Genomic DNA, 7,009 nt, shown 5'->3' with positions numbered 1-7,009 from the left:
TCTTATTATTAATGAAGTGAAATTTAAAATCAAACTAAAAACTCATCTAACCCATCAAACTAAAGATTTTAAATTATATAATAATATATTATTATATATTTTTAATCAATTAAATATTTTTTAATAAAAAAAAACTTGTTGTAATTATCCTTCTAACTAAAGGTATTTTGGTTAATCCAAATAATTCTTCTCTTTTTCACTCACATATAAATATAAATTATTAAAAAATATCATAAGTGTAGTTTGAAATACCATTTCTGCTGCATATTTATCAAATTAAAAATAAAAATAAATATAATGTTAGAATGCATATAATAGGGTCATGCATCCACAAAATAAGTAAAATTTTATTAATGTTGATAAGTTTCAGATTTGTGATTTGGTTTTTACAATATTATTGTTTAAAATTTAATATTTATTTATTCTATTTTATTTATTCTATGTTCCTATTTAACACAATAAAATAAGTACTCTTATATTAATGCTAACAAAGTTAAAAAACTTCTAAAATAATTATACAATTATAGATATTTAGGAAAGTAAAATGATTTTTAGGATCTCCTCTTTCTATATGTAGAGTGAGATCTTTTAGATTTTTTTTATCTTTTAATTAAAATGATCTCCTCTCTTATTTAATATGTGAGTGCCCCTTTCATTGATCTCCTCTCTTATTTAATATTTGAGTGCCCCTTTCATTGTTGGGTGATATTGTAATTATTTCTTTTATTTTCCTTTTCATTTTGTAGATGATAGCTTTATTGGAAGGGACCATTTAACATTAATGTTGTTATATATATTAAAATTTTTTTTTGTTACAGTTATCATAGGTTTCTAGGTTATATATATTAACAAATGTATTTATTTTTATAATTTTAAAAATTACTTATTATATCTATGTGTTTTTTTAACTAAAATACTCAATTTTTTATATTTTAAATTAAAAAAATTATTATTAAAATATAAAATTATATTATATTAAATTTTATTTGGCTCTTAATAAAAGTATATGGGTTTAATTGATTAAATAATTTGAATTGATCTTATTTGATTTTTTTTAAAAAAAATATAAAGATTTAATTAAATTTATTTTTATAATATTTTTAACTTTTAAATTTCAAGTTTAATTCAATTTTGATGTTATTAGTATTTCAATTCCACCTGAATTGAAATGGAAAAAGGATTTCTAACTCAGCTAAATATAAGGAAGTAAACAAGTATTGTAAGACAAAATAATAGTTTTAAAATAATTATAATATTCTAGATATTTAGACGAATAAAAAATACTAAATATTTCTTTTGTTTTTCCTTTTGTGTAGATCTAATTAGAACGGACTACTTAGATCTATTATTGTTCAATGATTTTCATGTATATATATATATATATATTTTTTTTCTGGTGTAGATCTAACCTAGATCTTCAATCATTGAACAATAAAGAAATTTCTATTAATTTTATCACCTTCTAATCATTTGTTAATTATATATATATATATAAAGACTATAAATTATATTATATTTATTTAAAAATATAAAATAATGTGAATAAACCTTCTAGTTAGGATCTTATGTGATTTTAATGCACCTCCTAATCAAAGCAAGAATATATAAATAACATTTAAACTATGTTATCTGTGGAAAATAATTTGTATATATATAATATTTTTAATAAAATATATTTTTCATGTAATATACTATTTATAAAAATATTTTTTTTTATTATTTTATTATAATTAAAAAATAAATACATTTATATATAAGTTATAAATAAAATTTTTTTAGCGAATTTTTTATTTATTTTTTTAGAAAGAGTAAGTAATTTTTCATGTATTTTGTTAATTAAGAAAATATTTTCATTAACTTTTTTAAGTATTTTAAATATTAAAAAGTAAAAAAAAATATTTTTAAAAAATATATTTTGTGAAATAAATAAAATTAAATTAATAATTTTTTTAAATAAACGGAGTTAAATTCTTTTAACTTTATTTAGAACTTCAAAAAGCAATCACCGAAAATAAATTGTCACTTTAAATAATAATAATAATAAATCAACCTGTTATATTTACAAAATTAATTTAAATTGTCTAAAAATAAAATAATTTTGTTATATACTAACTTTATCAAAAGTGGTTGGTAATCATTATAAATTTGGTTTTTTTATCTAATTTTATATAATTTATTTTATATAATCCAATCAAATAAAAAAATTGCTATGTAAACAATAAAATTAAAAAATAAAAGATAGATTTAAAATATAATATAATTTTATTTATGACAAACAAAGTAAATATACAAAAAATTAAAAACTTTCTAAACATATTCATTCAACTTCTACTGCTAGTATCCTCTCTGATTAATTGGTGTTCATTTTCTTTTTTATTAGTCGGGCTTCTTAATATTTTTTTTTAAAAAATAAAATTTTTTATTGTAATTTTTATTTTTCATAACAAAATCTTTTTTTAATGATTAAAAGACTTAGATCCTAGTTCAGAAAGCTGAAAAAATTAAAACATCAATACATGTTTGTTAAAAAAAAAAATCAATTTATACTAAAAATCTAATAAAAATTAACCCAACTTGAATAAAAAAAATGCTAAGAAACAGATATTTTAAAATATTTGCAAGAATTTATTAATATAAATTCAACAATATTTTAATCCTCATAAACTTAGTTATTCTCATTGCTAAGACCATTTTTAGGAGTTTGAATTTATTTTTTCTTTGATTTTATTTTTCAAACAATTTATTTCAACTATGAAAATTATCATATTATTTTAAATTTTTTCTTATTTCTACTGACATAAAAATTACTTTATTATGAAGGAAAAAGTCTAATTATTAGTCTCTATAATTATTTTTAAAAATTCTTGCTATCTTATTTTAATATTTAAATTATCATTTTATATAATGTTTGCAAAATATATATACATATTATTGATTTTATAAATTATATTATCCAAGTATATATTAACTAAAATTTTTTAATTATGTTAAATTCGTTTTTTCTCATTGAAAATTTATTAATATGTATCCTTTTAAAAATTAAAATTTATCATTATTTCACATAAATATTAATTTTTACATCATAAAAAGTCATTGATTTAATTAAAATTTAATGAGTTTTAATTTTTTATTTTTTATAAAAATCAATTTAAAAGGAAAAATATTTTTTATTTTATTTTTTAAAAGAATATGAAATGTTCATAGTATATTAAAATCATTATATTAGTTTTTTTGTTTTATAAAGTGAAAGTAACTTTTTATAATTTTTTTATTTTTGAAATCAATTTTAATACAAATTAATTAATTTTTTTTAAGTTTATTGTTAAAAATGCATTTAATGTTGCATCACATATTAAAATTATTATTTTAAGTTTTTAGATTTATAAGGTGGAAATACCTTTTGCTTTATTTGAATTATAATAAAATAAAAACTTAATTAAAATAATTTATTTACAAAAAGCTTAAAAATTTTAAATTTATATAAATTTAAAAAAAAATATTTAAATATAGTTTATAAGAATATTATAGTTCATAAGAATATTTAAAAATATTTTTCATTTTAAATCTAAAACTATCTTACATATAGTTTATAAAAATATTATATTAATTTTTAATAATTTCTCATATATATATATATATATATATATATATATACACACATAAAAAGTCTATATCATATGATTGTATCATGCAGGTAAAAGGACTATAAGTTATTTTAATAACACCAAAATTATTTTAAAAATTGATAAATAAAAAATATTAAAGTATATATATTTAAAAGATAAAAATAACATAAAATAAATAATTTAAAAGAATTTGAGTGTAGTTCTTAATAAAGAACAGTAATGAAACCAATAAAAATAATATATGCTTCATTTATTTTTAAAAAATAATTTATGTATAGAAAATATTTTTAAAAAAATATTTTTTTGAAATATATTTTATGTTGTTTTATTGTAATTTAAAAAAATAAATGATATTATGATAGTTTATATATAATAATGTTAATAAATTCTTAAAATTTTAAAAAATTATTTTTTCTTTTTAAAATATAAAATTATTATTTAAAATAATTTAATTTTTCTTTTTAATTAAAAAATATGAAAAATAATTTAAACAATATAGTTTTTATAAAATAAATGGAACCATAATCCCGTTTTAATTCTTATAATAATATATATTGCAGTGTTCATGAGTGTTCATGTGATTATGCTGTGATACTCTTCAAAAACTACCACAATTTTATAGAGAATAAATTGATAGTTGTGAAAAAAGAAATGTTGTGCTTTTCTTATACCTCAAAGGTTTAATTAGAGTAACTAAAATAAAATATTTAATTATATATATTGATAAATTACTATTAAATTTGTAAATTTTTATAAAATTAATTAGTTTATTTCTATTTTAAACTTATTCAAATAAAATATTCTTATATTTTATAAAATTAAATTCTTTGGTTATTCTCTTACAAAAAATCATTAATTATCTTAAATTATTTATATTATTTAATCTTTATAATTATATGTATTATTTACTTAGTCAATTATACTAAGGATTTCTTTGATACAAAATTTAAAAAGATTAATTTTATAATATACAATGATATTTTAATTGATTAATTTTAAATAGAAATGAGTTATAGAATTTTCTAAAAATTTAAATACTTAATAGTAATTTTCTATATAAATATATATATACTTCAAAAAATATATATATATATATATATATATAACAAGCCTAAACTGCACACTCCCTATATATATATATATATCTCTAAAAACTCAAGAGTTTTGTTAGAAATAAAAATAAGACAACAAAGAGCATCAACATTTCTAAATTAAAGAGAGCAAAAGTAAGAATTGGTCAAATTATATATCTCTATCTAAACAAAAGGAATAAATGGTTTAGTATCGATTATTGTAAAAATTATATCTAAAAATTTTTTTGTCCCACCTATAAAAATATAAATATTTACATTATGCACATCCCTTGGATGATAAAACTGAAACATAATTTTATTTTATTAAAAAACATGTTATTTGTTATTATAGATTTCGGATTAAAAAAATATAAAAAATCGTTCACTTTCTTGAATAATCTTTCTCCAATCTTTTTTTCTTTTTTAAAAAATACCTATTAATAGTTTCAACATCAAAAAATTTTAAATTTTAAACTAAAATATTATTTATTAAATATATTAACTTTAAAGAGTTATTTTTTTTTACTGATAAATTTATTCATTTTAGCTAGTTCAGTTGTTGTCTAATTAATCTATGAAATTTTTTTAACCATATTAAAAGTTAACATTTTATAAAGTATGCAAATAAAAGCAAAAAAAAAAAATTTTGCTATTAAATTAATTATTTTTATTATTTTATTTTATTTTTATTTATTACATGTTAAATATAAATTATTCAATAAATATTTTAATCAACAAAATATTTAAATTATTTTTAATAATGCTATTTATAATATTTGTAATATTAAAATAGTAATTACAATTATATTCAACAAAATAAAATTGCAATTAAAATTTATAATATTTATGGTAATATTTTAAAATTTATGAATTACTATAATTTAGTTAATATTCAACTATTTATTTATTATTTAATATCAAAAATAAATAAGAAGAGTAAAAAACTTAATTCTATTTAAATGAATTAAAAAATTATATTTAATAATTAGAGATAATAAAAATTAATTTTATATATAATGTTGTTAATGTAAATATATTATTATTAGTGAAAATATCTAAAATTTATTAATTTTTAATTAAAAAAGATGAAGTTATATAAAAAAAATAAAAAATATTTTAATTGAATTAATCTGAAAGTTTAATGATTTTTAAATTAAAATTAAATTAATTATTAAGAAATAAATTAAAATTGGGTGATGTTTGATAGGGTGAGTATTGGGCCGGTTTGATTTAGAATTGAATCGAATTGAATAAATCAAAAATTAAAATTTTGGTATTTATGAAAATCAAATTAAATTGGTTTTAGTCAAAAATCGAATCAAATCGAATTGATCTGATTTAGTTTGATTCAGTTTTATTTGATCGATTTAAATTTTTACTAAATTTTTTATTTTTTACACTTTATTTTTAATATTTTAAAATTTAATTAAAATATTTTAATTTTAATATGATGTAATCTTTTATATTATTGAAAATAATATCCTATTATTACTGATTGGCTCGTTTTAGTTTTTTCGATTTTTTCTGATAAAAATTGAAACGAATTGAAAAAATTAAAATTTTTAAAATTAAAAATTAAATTAAATCGAAATAAATAAAAAATTAAACTGAATTTTTAAATTAATTTAATTCGTTAATTTTTCTAATTTTAACAGAATATTGTGCATCCCAGTGATTGAGAAATTGCAGATAAAGATTATCCATTAAATAACTTAATAAGTGTGAGTGAACGCTGAAAAAGCCTTACCATCTCCATTTATTGCAGAAGATCTGAATGCTTCTAGCCTTGTTTTAGACTGTTTGACAGTGAGGTTTATACTTTTATTGCATGCAAGTTTTTTATTTTATGGGCTACTGCTTAAAAAAGTTTGTTGCTGCAGCATGTTCTTTTTTCTTATGGGCTTTATTATTGGACTTGATTATAGATTTGGTTAAGGCTTTCCTTTATGGTCATAGCATGCTTTTGATGATTGGATCTGAGATTCTCGTTCTTGTTACTGTAATGGGGCTTAAGATTTTTTTTTTTTTCTATTAACATTATTTTTTAAAAAATAAAATAAATCTATTCTAAATTGCACTTTTCATTAGTTTTAATAATTAATAATCATTTTAAAGTTCAAAAAATTTCATTTTTTTAAGGGCTTTGTTTTCTAACTATGGTTTGTTTTGGTCAGTGGATTTGAGACCCTTGTTATTCTAGTTATTGTAACGAATCTTAGGACGACTTCTTTCAATATCCATGAACTCCACTTTTGAAAAAAAAAAAATAGATGTAGTTTTATTGGACTAATATTTTTTAGCATTATTCTT

This window comes from Manihot esculenta, chromosome 14, assembly GCF_001659605.2.
Source record: "Manihot esculenta cultivar AM560-2 chromosome 14, M.esculenta_v8, whole genome shotgun sequence".
Lineage (NCBI taxonomy): Eukaryota > Viridiplantae > Streptophyta > Magnoliopsida > Malpighiales > Euphorbiaceae > Manihot > Manihot esculenta.
Note: the sequence above shows the minus strand (reverse complement) of the source record.